The following is a 16,493-nucleotide window of genomic DNA, read 5'->3' as shown; positions in this document are numbered from 1 at the left end:
AAAGACATGAGATTAGAACAATACTTTTGTCTTCTACCAGCAATTACGAAATTATGATTCTGAATTTTGCACTACCTTAGATGAGCAACAAAGACACAGCTAAACATGAACCCTATCACGGCATCTACAGGATCAGCAATTTCCAGGGTTAATCATTTTCTTTGAAACTCTATGATACTGTTTCTGACAAGTATTTCAATTCAAGGCTTCTACTATCAGGCAAGTTGATTCAGAGGATTGTGAATCTTTGGAATTCGCAACTGAGGAGGGTTGTGGATGTGCCACTGTTGAGTAAATTCAGGATTTGGATAGATTTTTGATCTCTCAGCGAATCAAGGGATAGGGAACAGGGCGGGAAAGTGGAGTTGGGGCCATCAAGGCTAACAAAACATCCCCAGCCCACCCCCGAAGGGACTGTAATTATGCATAATAATTTTGTTAGATGTACAAATGGTGTGTTGTATGACAGAATACTGAACCAACATTAGCTTGTACAGCTTATACTTATAGTCACAATATGTAACAGCTTTAGGAAATCAGAAACAAACAGGATTTGAAACAAATAAATAATAAATAATTTGCAATTCAGTTCATTAAGAACCTGGTTAAAGATAGGGATTTTTCACTCCACTTTCAGTTTTATGACACAGCTGGGGGAAGATTTCAAATTTGAAATAACCGTATAAAACATAAAAATAACCATATATTACGAAAGCTGATTGCTTAATGACTAATCATATATTGCAAACTCATTTTGCTCAAGTTGCCTTAGTTACAGGTGAATACATGTTTAATAAGACCACAGTCCTACTCAATATCTTACAAAGTCTTCGAAAAGCAGATGGTGGATTTTAAATGAAATTATTTATTCCTAAAAATTCCAAACTGTCAAAAACATTAGGATGAATTTTCGGGCCCCACAACATAGAGAACGGAGGTAGGCATGCAGATATAAAGATCCTGTTCTCAATGATGGTCATTTTGCCTCTGGGGCCTGGAAAGGGTGCTCACTTCCACAAGGTGGACATTAAAAACCTTGTTAAAAGTAGGTTGCAAGCTCTCAGAGTGATCTAGATTTGTTCAAAGATTCATTTTTAAAAAGCTTCATTATTTTATTATTTATTTTTAAATGTAATTCAACTGCACTCTTACTTCTCCCAATCATGCCACTTTCACTTTTTAGTTTAGTTTATCTTTCAAGATTTAGGGAATAATTTCCGAAATCCAGCCAGGCAGGGTTATTATTTCACTGACTATTATTTCACTGACTGTATTGGGTCGTCAGGGTAAAATGGAATTAGAGACTGTCCAGAAAAACTGTAATGGAACAATGGGTGAACTTTAAGGAAGCGATGCTTCAGTTGCAGACTAGGTGCATTCCAATAAAGGTGAACAGTAAGGGAACCAAAAACAGAACTCCTTGGATGATGCGGGTGATAGAGATCATGGTGGAACAAAAAAGGAAGATGTATGGTGCATGTCAGGTGAGGTCTTCAAATGAAAACCAGGTCAAATACAATAAGTTGTATGGGGAAGTGAAGAGGAAAATAAGACTAGCAAAGAGATCATATGAGAATAGAATGACAGTCAACATAAAAGGGAAATCAAAAATCTTCTATGAGCATGTAAATAGTAAACAGGTAGAACACCCCCGCTGAGCCTCACGCAGCTAAAGGTGGTGCACAGAGCACACCTAACCCAAACTCAAATAAGCAGGTTGTTCCGGGAGGTGGAGGACAAATTCAAATGGTGCCAGGGAGGTTCGGTCAACCACACTCACATGTTCTGGGCTTGCCCCAGGCTTGTCAGGTATTGGACCTCCTTCTTCGAGGCCATGTCCAGGGTATGGGAATGAGGATAGAGCCATGCCCAAAAGTGGCAGTCTTTGGGGTATCAGATCATCCAGAGCTCTTTATGGGGAGGGGGCCGACGCACTAGCCTTTGGTTTCCTTGATCGTCCGCCGGAGAACTGGGCTTGGCTGGCGATCAGCAACACCACCGAAGGCTGCAAAAGCTGGCTGTCCAACTTGGCGTAATTTCCCAGGCTGGAAAAAATAAAATTCGCCATCCACAGATTGGAAGAAGGCTTCCATAGGACATGGAAGTCGTTCACCAACTTGTTTCAAGACCTGTTCATAGTCAGTAACCAGTAGAGGAAGGGGAGGGAGCAAGGGAAACAAAAAGGAATGCGAGGTACGAGCAGGAAGGACAAAGCCGCAAGGGACAGGTTCAATGACAAGCTAATGCCCAAACCAAATTGTATATAAATGCCTGTAAATATGTGTCTCAGCCATATTGGGGAATGTAAAATATGTATGCAAGTTAAAGGAGGGTCACGGCCACATTTGTTGTTATGAAGACGCTTGTTTGTAAATATATGTGGTGGTTTTTGCATGGTGTTGTTTTTTTCTGATAATGTATAATCTATAATTTGCTGGATATAAAATATGGAAACATTAAAAGAAAAGAAATGGAGATAGTGGAGATAATGGATAGTTTGAAAACCAAAAGGGAGGTGGTACTGGAAAGGCTGGCAATGCTTAGGGTAGATAAGTCACCTGATCAGGATGGCTTGCATTCCAGGTTGCTAAAAGAAATGAGTGGAGAAAGTGGAAGGGTTTGTCTTAATTTGTCAAGCTTCCCTAGATATGGGGAAGGTGTTAGAGGATTGAAGGGTGGCAAATGTGATACCCTTCTTCAAGAAAGGGTAGAAGGCCAGTCCGAGCAACTACAGGCCAATTAGTCGAACATCAGTGGCGGGTAAGGTGTGGGAAACAAAAATTGGACAAAAGAAATCAACAGGCACTTGGGGAGTTTGAGAAATTAAGGAGAGCCAGCATGGATTCGTAAAACGCAGATTTTGCTTGACCAATGTAATTGAACTTTTTGATGAAGTAACAGATGAAGGGAATGCAGTGGATGTTCTCTATATGGATTTTAAGAAAGCATTTGAAAAGATATCACATCAAAGGTTGGTGAAGTGGAAGATGCAATTTAATTCAGAGAAGCGTAAGGTGAAGAACTTCAGCAAATAGGATTGTGAGAGGTAATATGGATTTAATGGCACAATTCTAACATTTGTGCAAGAACATAAGGACTTGGGGGTGCATGTGCACCGGTCTTTGAAGGTGGAGGGCATATTGAGAGAGTGGTCAGCAAAGCTTATGGGATCTTGAATTTCATAAATATAGGGCAGGTTGTCCTGCCGTTCATGCTGGTGGGACCTTCCGGTCCTGCCAATGGTGCACACCCATCGCTAGTTTCCCAGTGGTGAGGGGTGAATTCAACACAAAACCCTGTTGACAACGGTGGTACCAGAAGATCCCACTGCCGGTCAATGTCGGGCCATCTCTGTCACCGCGAAACACAAGATGGGTTGCGTGGAAATCCCTGCCCATAGCCATCAGGCACAAAAGCAGGAAAGAAATGCTGAACCTATATAAATCTTTGGTTAAGCCCCGAACAGAGTATTGCACATAGTTCAACACTTTTTAAAAAAACATTTAGAGTACCCAATTCATTTTTTCCAATTAAGGGGCAATTTAGAGTGGCCAATCCACCTACCAGGCACATCTTTTGGGTTGTGGGGGCGAATCCCACGCACACACGGGGAGAATGTGCAAACTCCACATGGACAGTGATCCAGAGCCGGGATCGAACCTGGAACCTCGGCGCCATGAGGCAGCAGTGCTAGCCATTGTGCCACCCTGCTGCCCCTCTGGTCACACTTGAGGAAAGATGTGACTGTCATTGAGTGGGTGGAGGTACTAGAATGGCTCTGGGGTTAGGGTTTAGTTGCAAAGTTCGGTTTGAAAGGTGGGGTTGGTCTCCTTGGAGCAAAGGAGATTGAAGGGAGGTCTGATAGAGGTGTATAAGATTATGACAGTCTTAGCTAAGGTAGACAAGGAAAAGCTCTTCCTATTAGTTAATTGCACAAGGGCAAAGGGACGCAAAGATAAGATTTTGGGAAAGAGATATAAAGGGAATATGAGGAAGATCTATTTTGCACTGTGAATGGTAATGCCTTGGAACTCACTGCCCACAAAGGCGATGGTTCTAAAAACAATCATTGATTTCAAAAGGAAATTGGATGGGCACTTGGAAGACCATGAGAACCAAGCAAGGGGGTGAGATTGACTAGGTTGCTCTGGAGAGAGCCAGCATGGACTCAAAGGGCCAAATGAGCTGTGAATTGCTCCATAACTCTACGAACTCCCCCTAGTGTCGCAGCACCAATAGATGCAGCCAAAGTTTAAAAGACTTTGTTCAGTATTTCCACTGGATAGCTTGAAAAAAGCCGATGTGATCATTGATGCAAAGTTATGGTTATAACAGCATGAGAAATAAAATCCTTTGTCCAAGGACCTAAAACAAAGCATTTACTGAAAGTGAAGGACTTTTTCTATGGCTTTCCAAATGGCTGCGTGAAATTCCACCCCTAGAAACTATAGTGTGGGACAAAATCAATAGTAACTTAGACAAGTATAGGATAATTAAGGAAAGCCAGCAGCATGGATTCATTGAGGGGAAATCATATTTAACTAACGGTTTTTGATGAGATAACAGAGAAGCTAGATATGGGCAATGCTGCTATGTGGTGTATATGGATTTTCAAAAGGCATTTGATACAGTGCCACTCAACTGACTTGTGAGCGATATTCTACATAGAATACAAGGGAAAATAGGCACTTGAATAAGAAATTGACGAAGTGACAGTAAAGAGAGTGGGGATAAATAGTTGCTTTACAGGTTGGAGGAAGGTTTGCAGTGGAGTTCCCCAGGGGTCAGTGTTGGGACCTTTGCTCTTCCTGATATAGATTAATGACCTAGACTGCAGTACAAAGGGCATGATTTTAAAATTTGGAAGAGTTGTCAACTGTGATGAGGATAGTCTTGAACTTTAGAAGGACATAGACATATTGGTGGATTGGGCAGACAAGTGGCAGATGATGTTCAATGCAAGGGTGTGAGGTGATTCATTTTGGCAGGAAGAATATGGAGAAACAGTACAAAATAAAGGGAGAAACTCTAAAGAAAGTGCAGAAACAAAGGAACTTCAGTGTATATATACTTAAGTCATTAAAGGTGGCAGGGCATATTGAGGAAGCAGTTAATAAAGCAGATAGTATCCTAGATTTTACTAATAGAAGCACTGCATACAAGAGTAAAGAGATGATGTGGAGATGCCGGCGTTGGACTGGGGTGAGCACAGTACGAAGTCTTACAACACCAGGTTAAAGTCCAACAGGTTTGTTTCGATGTCACTAGCTTTCGGAGCGCTGCTCCTTCCTCAGGTGAATGAAGAGGTATGTTCCAGAAACACATATATAGACAAATTCAAAGATGCCAAACAATGCTTGGAATGCGACCATTAGCAGGTGATTAAATCTTTACAGATCCAGAGATGGGGTAACCCCCAAGTTAAAGAGGTGTGAATTGCATCAAGCCAGGACAGTTGGTAGGATTTTGCAGGCCAGATGGTGGGGGATGAATGTAATGTGACATGAATCCCAGGTCCCGGTTGAGGCCGCACTCATGTGTGCGGAACTTGGCTATAACTTGGACTTTAACCTGGTGTTGTAAGACTTCGTACTGTGCTCACCCCAGTCCAACGCCGGCATCTCCACATCATGGCTACCATCGACACCGCAAACTGCCGGCTCAAAGTGGAGAGGATCTCCAGGAAGATCGCGCATATAGACACTGACATTAAGTTTCTACAAAGATGCAAGAAAGCAGACAAGATCCCGAAAGGGCTACAGATCACAAACCCACTCAAGTCGACCTACAACACAGACTACGCTGAGAGACTCTGCCGTCGCACCTCTCTCACGCTCCTCAACCACCTCGTCCGCCAGCTCTACAGCAGACGACGCAACCTGGAAACCAAGTTAGAGGCCATATTCTCAACTTGTGCTCAGGATGCAGCAGACCAGCTGCGGAACACCGCCAAACAGATGAGACAACAATACTATGCCACCTATATGCACACCAAGAACAGAAAGCTTGAGAAACTTGGCATCACCACCGGCAGCAACCAAGCCACCCTCGGTGCCACAGTAGAAAACAATACAGGGAAATCTATTGTCAACTTGTCAGACTACACCCTTCAACCAGACGAAATCGAAGTCCTCAGCAGAGGGCTCAATTTCTGCACCACCACCAAAATGGACCCCATCAGTCTCGCGGCAGACACGGAGGAATTCATCAGGAGAATGAGGCTCCGGGAATTCTTCCACAGACCCCAAGAGGCCAACAGCGAACCCAAGCAGACTATCAATGAACCGGAACAACAGACCGAGAGATCTGCGGTGTGGCAACCGAAGAGGAAAGAGTCGAATTGGATCCCTCCGGAAGGCCGCTGCCTTAGACTCGACATGTATGCTCAAGCCGTCAAGAGTCGCGTCAATGCCAGATTCATCAGTCGCATTCACAAGACAGCCCCGAACGTCACCCAAGCACAACGCAATGCCATCCACGCTCTCAAGACCAACCGCAGCATCGTCATCAAACCAGCAGACAAAGGAGGGGCCACTGTCGTACTGAACAGAACGGACTACTGCAAAGAAGTATACCGACAACTGAACAACCAAGAACACTACAGACAGTTACCCGCAGATCCGACCAAGGAACACATCCGCCAACTTAACAGACTGATCAAGACCTTGGATCCAGATCTTCAGAGCACCCTACGTGCTCTCATCCCACGTACTCCCCGCATTGGAGATCTCTACTGCCTCCCAAAAATACATAAGGCCAACACACCAGGCCGCCCTATCGTTTCAGGCAATGGGACATTATGTGAGAACCTTTCTGGCTACATTGAGGGCATCTTGAAACCCATCGTACAAGGTACACCCAGCTTCTGTCGCGACACGACGGACTTCCTACAGAAACTCAGCACCCATGGACCAGTTGAACCAGGAACATTCCTCGTCACAATGGACGTCTCGGCACTCTACACCAGCATCCCCCATGACGACGGCATTGCTGCAACAGCCTCAGTACTCAACACCGACAACTGCCAATCTCCAGACGCAATTCTGCAACTCATCCGCTTCATTCTGGATCACAACGTCTTCACCTTCGACTACAAGTTCTTCATCCAGACGCACGGAACAGCCATGGGGACCAAATTCGCACCCCAATACGCCAACATCTTCATGCACAAGTTTGAACAGGACCTACAACCGACGTTATACACCAGATACATCGATGACATTTTTTTCCTTTGGACCCACGGCGAAGAATCACTGAAACAACTACACGATGACATTAATAAGTGCCATCCAACCATCAGACTCACCATGGACTACTCTCCAAAATCAGTTGCATTCTTGGACACACTCGTCTCCATCAAGGATGGTCACCTCAGCACTTCGCTTTACCGCAAACCCACGGATAACCTCATGATGCTCCACTTCTCCAGCTTCCACCCTAAACACATTAAAGAAGCCATCCCCTATGGACAAGCGCTCCGTATACACAGGATCTGCTCAGACGAGGAGGAGCGTAACAGACATTTACAGACGTTGAAAGATGCCCTCGTACGAACGGGGTATGGCACTCAACTCATCGATCGATAGTTCCAATGCGCCACAGCAAAAAACCGCACCGACCTCCTCAGAAGACAAACATGGGACACAACGGACAGAATACCCTTCGTCGTCCAGTACTTCCCCAGAGCGGAGAAACTACGTCATCTTCTTCACAGCCTTCAACACGTCATTGATGACGATGAACATCTTGCCAAGGTCATCCCCACACCCCCACTACTTGCCTTCAAACAACCGCGCAACCTCAAACGAACCATTGTTTGCAGCAAACTACCCAGTCTTCAGAACAGTGACCACGACACCACACAACCCTGCCATGGCAATCTCTGCAAGACGTGCCAGATCATTGACATGGATACCACTATTACACGCGAGAACACCACCCACCAGGTACGTGGTACGTACTCGTGCGACTCGGCCAACGTTGTCTACCTCATACGCTGCAGGAAAGGATGTCCCGAAGCGTGGTACATTGGCGAGACCATGCAGACGCTGCGACAACGAATGAATGGACATCGCGCAACAATCACCAGGCAGGAATGTTCCCTTCCAGTCGGCGAACACTTCAGCAGTCAAGGGCATTCAGCCTCTGATCTCCGGGTAAGCGTTCTCCAAGGCGGCCTTCAGGACGCGCAACAACGCAGAATCGCCGAGCAGAAACTTATAGCCAAGTTCCGCACACATGAGTGCGGCCTCAACCGGGACCTGGGATTCATGTCACATTACATTCATCCCCCACCATCTGGCCTGCGAAATCCTACCAACTGTCCTGGCTTGATGCAATTCACACCTCTTTAACCTGGGGTTACCCCATCTCTGGATCTGTAAAGATTTAATCACCTGCTAATGGTCGCATTCCAAGCATTGTTTGGCATCTTTGAATTTGTCTATATATGTGTTTCTGGAACATACCTCTTCATTCACCTGAGGAAGGAGCAGCGCTCCGAAAGCTAGTGACATCGAAACAAACCTGTCGGACTTTAACCTGGTGTTGTAAGACTTCGTAAGAGTAAAGAGGTCATGTTGAACTTGTATAAGACACTAGTTAGGCCTCATCTGGAGTATTGCGCCCATGCCTGCATCCACTCCTGCGCCATACCAGAGGAAGGATGTGAAGGCATTGGAGAGAGCAGAGATTCACAAGAATGGTTCCAGGTATAAGCAATTGTATCTGCGAGCATAGATCGGAGAGGTTGGTTTGTTTTCCTTGGAGAAACGAAGGCTGAGAAGAAACTTGATAGAGGTATTGAAGATCCTGAGGGTTAAGGGCATGGTAAATAGTGAGAAACTGTTCACTCTCAAGTGTAGATCAAGAATTGGAGGGTATAGATTCAAAATAATAGACAAAAGAAGTAGATATGATCATGAAAAAAATTTGAACCTGGAGTCTGGGTCGAACTTCCCGAGAGGGTGGTGGAGGCAGGTTCGAACTAGGTATTCAAAGGGGAATAGCCAACTGAAAAGAAAGAACACTCACGGTTACAGGGAAAAGGCAGAGGATTCGGTGGAATGCTTTTCAGACAGCGAGGAAATCCACCTGGACACTTTGGTTCAGGAGGTGGTCACAGCCCTTTGGAGAGGACCTTCTCATTTGCTCAGTGGTCAGGGACAAGGGGGTGTGATTGCAAGTGAAGCAGGTAAGGGGATTGAGAAAGTAGAAGTGGAGGAGCCTCAGTCCTTGCAATTGTCCAACAGGTTTGAGGTACTAGCAGCCTGCATAGACGAGAGTGGGGAGTGCGGGGTTGATGACCAAATGCACCATGACGCATGGTACAGAAAGTCATTCATGTTCGGGGAGCTAACATGAATGCAGTGGTGGTAGGGGCGGGTATAGATAGAAGGATTGACACAGTTATCTGCAGCCAAGAGCAGAGTCCAGAAGGCCGCGTTGCCTGCCTGGTCCAATGGCTCGGGACGTCTACTCTGGGCTGAAGAGGAACATACAGTGGGAGGGGTAGGAGGCAGTGGTCGTGGTCCATGTCGGTATCAACAACATAGGTATAACTAGGAAGACCTATAAGCAGCTAGAGGCTAAATTAAAAATCTCTGGAACATTACCTGTTCCACAAGCAAATTGGCGCAGGATAAAAAAGATTAGAGAATTAAATGCGTGGCTTAAAGATTGGTGAGGAAGAAAAGAGTTTTGATTCCTGGGGCATAGCATCAATTCTGGGGAAAGTGGCAGCTGTACCCTTGGGGCCGTCTTCACTTCAACCGTGCTGGGACCGCTGTTCTGGCAAGTCACATAACGAGGGCAGTAGTGAGGGCTTTAAACTAAATAGTAGGGATAGGGGAAGCTGGGGCTGCATGGTGGCACAGTTAACACTGCTGCCTCACAGCGCCAGGGGCCTAGGTTCAATTCCGACCTTGGACGACTGTGGATCATAGAATTTACAGTGCCGAAGGAGGCCATTCGGCCCAACGACTCTGCACCGGCCCTTGTATAAAGCACCCTAATTAAGCCCATGCCTCCACCCTATCCCCAAAACCCAGTAACCCCACCCAGTTTTTTGGACACGAGGGGCAATTTAGCATGGCCAATCCACCTAACCTGTACATCTTTGGACTGTGGGAGGAAACCGGAGCACCCGGAGGAAACCCGCACAGACACAGAGAGACAGTGCAAACTCCACACAGACAGTTACCCGAGGCTGGAATTGAACCCGGGATCCTGGAGCAGTGAGGCAGCAGTGCTAATCACTGTGCCGCCCATGGAGTTTGCACATTCTTCCCATGTTCTCCCAGGTTTCCTCCCACAGTCCAAAGATGTGCAGGTAAGGTGGATTGAATATGCTAAATCGTCCCTCGGTGGGGTTACAAAGATAGGGTGGGGGAGTGGGCCTAGATTAGTGTGCTCTTTCAGAGGGTCGGTGCAGACTCGATGGGCCTCCTTCTGTACTATAGGGATTAAATGAGATAAACTAATGAAAGAGAGGTAAGACAGCAGGTTAGCAATGGTAGAGCTGGTTATCAAGGTGTATCAGGAAGCGGCAGAGAGGATAAACATAAGAGTGCATCACTAGAGGTTGCGAAAATAATGGGCGCGATCTACCCAAATGGGAACAAAGTCACGCAGTGATTGCGTTTAGCCAGGTGTTTCCCAGCATTCGCCGCCCGAGAAAGACCACGCTATTGAACGCCCATTCGGGCCTCAGCCCCAAGACCGCACTTAATCCCGTTTTCTGCACTGAGGAGATCCGCTCGCAGGAGATCGGGACAACATTTGAAAATGGCATCCCGATCTCTCAACACCCCCCCCCCCCCCCCCCCCCCGACATGACCCTCAAACCCTCCCCATAGCCCCAACTCACCTATAAGGGGGTCCATAGCTTCCCCCCCACCCTGCACCCACACAGGGCACCCCTGGGCCAGATCCCCATTGCTAAAAAAAAGGGAAAGGTTAATAAAGGCAAATGCGGACCTATTACAGGCAGAGAATGGAGTATTTATAATGGGTAATAAGGAAATGGCAGAGAAATTAAACAAATACAGTGTGTCCATCTTCACAGAGGAAGGTACAAAAAGACCTGCTTAAAATGTTGGAGAGCCAAGGGACTAGTGAGATTGAGAATCTGAAAGAAATCAGTGAAAAAAAAGGTAAATTAAAGGGTCTGAAAATTAATAAATCTCCTGGACCTGATTATCTAAACCTCAAGAGTATTGAAAGAGACATTCTCCCCATGTCTGCGTGGGTTTCACCCCCACAACCCAAAAGATGTGCAGGTAAGGTGGATTGGCCATGCTAAATTGCCCCTTAAAAAAAAATAATTGGGTACTCTACATTTTTTTTTAAAGAGTATTGAAAGAGGTGGCTGTAGAGATATATTAGTGATCATTTTTCAAAATTCTACAGATTCTGGAATGAGTCTTGCAGATTGGAAGTTAATAAATGTAACCCCACTATTTAAGAAAGGAGGAGTGAGAGAGAAAGCAGGGAACTGCAGACACCATAAAAGGTACCCCCCTGCACCGGGGGGTACCTCAAATGTGGCATGGCCCGCGATCGGTGCCCACCGATCGTCAGGCCGTCCTCTCTGAAGGAGGACCTCCTTCCTTCCACGGCCCCGCAAGATCCGTCCGCCATCTTCTTGCGGGGTGGACTCAGAGAGGACGGCAACCACGCATGCGCGGTTGGCGCCAGTAATGCGGCGCCGCCTTTACGCGGCGACAAGGCCTGGCGCGTGTAGATGCCGCGGCCCCGATCCTAGCCCATTGTCGGGGCCTGAATTGTTCGGGATCGGGGCCGTTTCACGACAGCGTTCACAACGGCGTGGGCATTTCGGCCCCCTATCTCTGAGAATCTTTTCCGACAATTTCACTATCACTGACGTCAAGCTCACTGGCCTATAATTACCCGGGTTATCCTTGCAACCCTTCTTGAAAAACAGGACAACATTGATTATACTCCAATCCTCTGGAACCTCACCTGTGGCCAACGAGGAAACAAAGATTTCTGTTAGAGGCCCAGCAATATCATCTCTTGTCTCCCTCAGTAATCTGGGATAAATGCCATCTGGCCCAGGGGATTTGTCTACCTTAATGCTTTTTAACACACCTAACACTTCCGCCCTCGTAATAATCACTTGTTCTAAAGTGTTTACCTATCCCTCTGAGACACCACCAATCAACATGTCCCTCTCCATTGTGAATTCTGATGCAAAGTACTCATTAAGGATATCACCAACTTCCTTTAATTCTATGCATAATTTCCCTCCTTTGTCCTTGAGTGGACCCTCTTGTTCCTAATATATGTATAAAAAGCCTTGGGATTCTCCTTAATCCTGTCTGTCAAGAATATTTTGTGACCACTTTATGTCCTCCCAACTCCTTGTTTGAGCTCTTTTCTACTTTCCCCGTATTCTTCAAGTGCTTCATCTGTTTTTAGTTGCCTAGACCTCATGTATGCATTCTTTTTCTTTTTGACGAGACTCTCATTTGCCCTGGTCATCCATGGTTCCTGAATCCTGCCTTTCCTTTTCATCAGCACATGCCTGTCCTGCACTCCCATCAACTGCTCCTTAAAAGACTTCCCTCAAACAGCCTCTCCCTAACAACAGCCTCTAAATCCTGCCTAATCTGGTTGTATTTAGCCTTCCCCCAATTTAGCACCTTAACAACCCTAAGTGGGAAGTTTAGGCAAGATCATGGCAGATGGAATATGATGTAGAAAAATGTGAAGTTATCCAGTTTGGTAGGAAAAACAGAAATACACAGTATTTCCTAGATGGGGAGAGATTGGGATGTGTGGATATCTAACAAGACTTAGATGTACTTGTTCAGAAGTCACTGAAAGCTAACATGCAGGTGCAACAAGCAATTAGGAAGACAAATGGAATGTTAGCATTTACTGCACGGGAATTGGAGCACAGGGTAAGGAAGTCATGCTACAGCTGTATAGCGCCTTAGGTGAAACCACACCAGGGATGGGGTGGAGGTGTGGACTTAAGTAGGATGCTCTTTCCAAGTGCGTATGCTGATGCGTTGGGCTGAATGGCCTCCTTCTGCACTATAAATTATATGATTCTATGAGTAGTGTCTGCAGTTTTGGTCTCCTTACTTAAAGAAGGATATACTGACCATAGAGGAAATGCAACAAATGTTCACCAGACAAATCCCTGAGATTAGGATTTTCTAGAGTTTAACAGAATGAGAAGTGATCTCATTGAAGTGTAAATTTTTTACAGGGCTCAACAGCGTAGATGAAGAAAAGGTGCTTACTGGGGTCCAGAACCAAGGGACGCAGTCTCAGTATAAGAGGTAGGCCATTTAGGATCGATATGAGGAGGAATTTCTTCAGAGGGTGATGAATTCTCTATCCCAGCGGCTCAGTCATTGAGTATATTCAAAGTAGACGTCAATCAAGGGATGCAAGGTGGTATTAAGGTAGAAGATGAGCCATGATCTATTTAAATGTCGGCACAGGCTTAATGGGCAAAATAGCCTATCCCTGCTCCTATGTTCCTACTTGTTGGTATATATTGCAAGACCTGAGTATTTTGTTATATTGTCCTCTGTTTGGGAGATATAAATAAAGTTGTTCAATAATGGTTGTCTGCAGTCAAGTATGCGTTAGTCTTAATGCAATATACAACAGAAAGATGGCGATGAGGATGGGATAGAAATTTCTTCTGCATTTCATTTGAGAAATAAGTTTTAAGAGCATTGCAGCACATTGTGGAATGTCTAAAGTAGAACTTGAGGAACTGTGAGCAATTTTAAAGATTTCTCCATACGCACAGCGTATTCGGGTACACAGTGCGTTAGCACATTATATAATTGAAAAAATGGCTCGGAAGGCATATTTAGGGTCAATGGTGGAATTCAATCCTGACTAACAAAGAGGATTGGTATAATTACAAACTAAGGTTACACATTTGGCTGAAAGTGAACAAAATATGAAATGAGGATAAATGCTTTCATGATCATGATGGGGCCAGATGCTCAAAATGGTGTCTAAACAATGCTGCCCCAAAGACACCAGTACTATGGACTATTCCAAAATTGGTGAGGTTCTAGACTCATATTATGGCACATCTACAGTATTGCAGTGAGACTGGCATTCCATGAATGGAAGCAGTTGCTAAATGAGACCGTTGCAGATTACATCACTGTAGCTATGGTGCGAACTTAGAAATCAACCTTAGTGACATGTTTGTAGGAGGCCTAAAATACAATAAAATCCAAGCCAAGCTTTTGAGCAAACCAAATAAGCTAACATGAAAGGAGGCCTACGATGAGGCCACAGCACAGAAATAGTTGTAGATTGCACCAGAGTTCTTTCCTAAGCAGGAATATGAGGTCCACCAAATTTCAGCAAGATCCAGGCCGGCAACCAAGTTCAGAGTCAAATATTGTGTCGCTGTTGCCATGGTAGTCACCTAACATTTAAGTGCCCCATTTCCAGTCAAAGTGGTATGCCTGTGGGAAAGTTGATCACACCCAGGAGGAAACAGTAATAATCCAGGTTGCAGTAAAGCACCAAGTCAAGGTTCTGGTATATCTATAGCTAGTTCAGGAGTCTGGTAGTCCACGAATCAACTTACAATTAACATGAAACGGAAGTTGGTGCAATCGACCACCAACTCGGATTAAGAATTGTACAGCTGTGAGTAAAAGGGTTGAAGATATAATTCCAGCGTCCACAGTAAAACAAAAGTCGAAGATTCACAATTTATTTTCTGTTATGATAGAGCTGCAGCAGGTACCGGTTATCTCAGAAAGAGAGCACAAGATATCCTTAAGTCACATTCCCTTACGCAAGACAGGTGTGAAACTGACGAGTTATTCCAATAACAGTAATGTCAGGGTGGAATATGATGATCCATCCTATTACTTGCCACTGGTATGACATGAAAATCGCTTATTGTCACAAGTAGGCTTCAAATGAAGTTACTGTGAAAAGCCCCTACTCGCCACATTCCGGCGCCTGTTCGGGGAGGCTGTTACGGGAATCGAACCGTGCTACTTGCCTGCCTTGGTCTGCTTTCAAAGCCAGCGATTTAGCCCTGTGCTAAACAGCCCCGTAGAAGGGTATCCGTAGAAGGGAACAAAGTCTCCCTAATGGGAAAGAATTGGCTGAAGAAAATAAGGGTTAAGTTGGGCTGAGTTACTTACAGTAGGGATCAGCAAGATCCCTGGCATTGAGGAAGTGCTCAGAGAGCACATAGTGACCTTTGAGAAAATAGACCTAGTAGATAAAGTTAGGCATCACAAGACTGAAGTCAGAATAGAGTATAATGTATAGCCAACATTTTACAAGGCTAGGCCGGCGCCTGAAGCACAGTTAGAAAAAGTAAACACTCAGATAGATTGAAGAACGAGGACTGAAGAGTGCTGAATGGGCCACACCCATTGTGATCGTTCAAAAAATAGATGGGTCCATTCAGCTTTGTGGAGACGATAATAAAACAGTAAATAAGATGATCAAGAATTATACTTATTCACTGCCCATCTGTGCCGATTTGTTTTCCACCACTGTCCAGTGCCGATTTGTTTTCTAACTTAGCCAATGTAAAGGTTATCAATAAAATGAATGTCAAATGCGTATTTGCGATTAGAATTATCAGAAATGGGGGACTTCCGGGTGCGGCGATGACCAGCTGAGTCGCACGTTTCGGCAGCTCCCAGTGGAACGGACTTTTGGGCTCTTAATAAGAGCCCCAACGGCAATTTTAACGGCTAAAAGTACTGTGCGGTGAACCAGAAGGGAATCCCCCCTGGATACGGATGAAAAAAGGAGAGGAAGGTGGCCGGATTGCGGTGGATCCTTTAGAGCAGCGGCAAGGAAGGCAAGCAAAAACCAAGATGGCGTCGGAAGGTGGCAGTTTAATATGGGGCCCTGAACAACACGAGTTTTTGAAACGCTGCGTGGAAGAACTCAAAAAGGAAATGAAGAAGGAGCTGTTGGCCCCGATATTACAGGCGATCGAAGGGCTAAAGGAGGAGCAAAAGACCCAGGAGCGGGAGCTTCGGGTCGTGAAGGCAAAGGCTGCTGAGAATGAGGACGACATACAGGGCCTGGTGGTGAAGACGGAGAAGCACGAGGCACACCATAAACGATGTGTGGAAAGGCTGGAGGCGCTGGAGAACAACGCGAGGAGGAACAACCTAAGGATTCTTGGTCTTCCTGAAGGTGCGGAGGGAGCGGACGTCGGGGCATATGTGAGCACGATGCTGCACTCGTTAATGGGAGCGGAGGCCCCGGCGGGTCCGCTGGAGGTGGAGGGAGCATACCGAGTGATGGCGCGAGGACCGAGAGCAGGAGAAATTCCTAGAGCCATAGTGGTGAGATTCCTCCGTTTTAAGGATAGAGAGATGGTCCTTAGATGGGCAAAGAAAACCCGGAGCAGCAAGTGGGAGAACGCGGTGATCCGCGTATACCAAGACTGGAGTGCGGAGGTGGCGAGATTTAATCGGGCCAAGGCGGTGCTTCACAAA

At 45.7% G+C, this 16,493-nt stretch overlaps 1 protein-coding gene across 10 annotated transcripts in view; it reads right to left on the bottom strand.

Moving 5' to 3' along the window:
- bicral (BICRA like chromatin remodeling complex associated protein) overlaps positions 1 to 16,493 on the bottom strand; it is a 117,123-nt gene that overhangs the window by 82,684 nt on the left and 17,946 nt on the right. The window lies entirely within an intron of this gene.

The sequence above is a fragment of the Scyliorhinus torazame genome, chromosome 1 (genome assembly GCF_047496885.1).
Source record: "Scyliorhinus torazame isolate Kashiwa2021f chromosome 1, sScyTor2.1, whole genome shotgun sequence".
NCBI classification, from domain to species: domain Eukaryota; kingdom Metazoa; phylum Chordata; class Chondrichthyes; order Carcharhiniformes; family Scyliorhinidae; genus Scyliorhinus; species Scyliorhinus torazame.
This window is presented reverse-complemented; position numbering and strand designations above follow the sequence as displayed.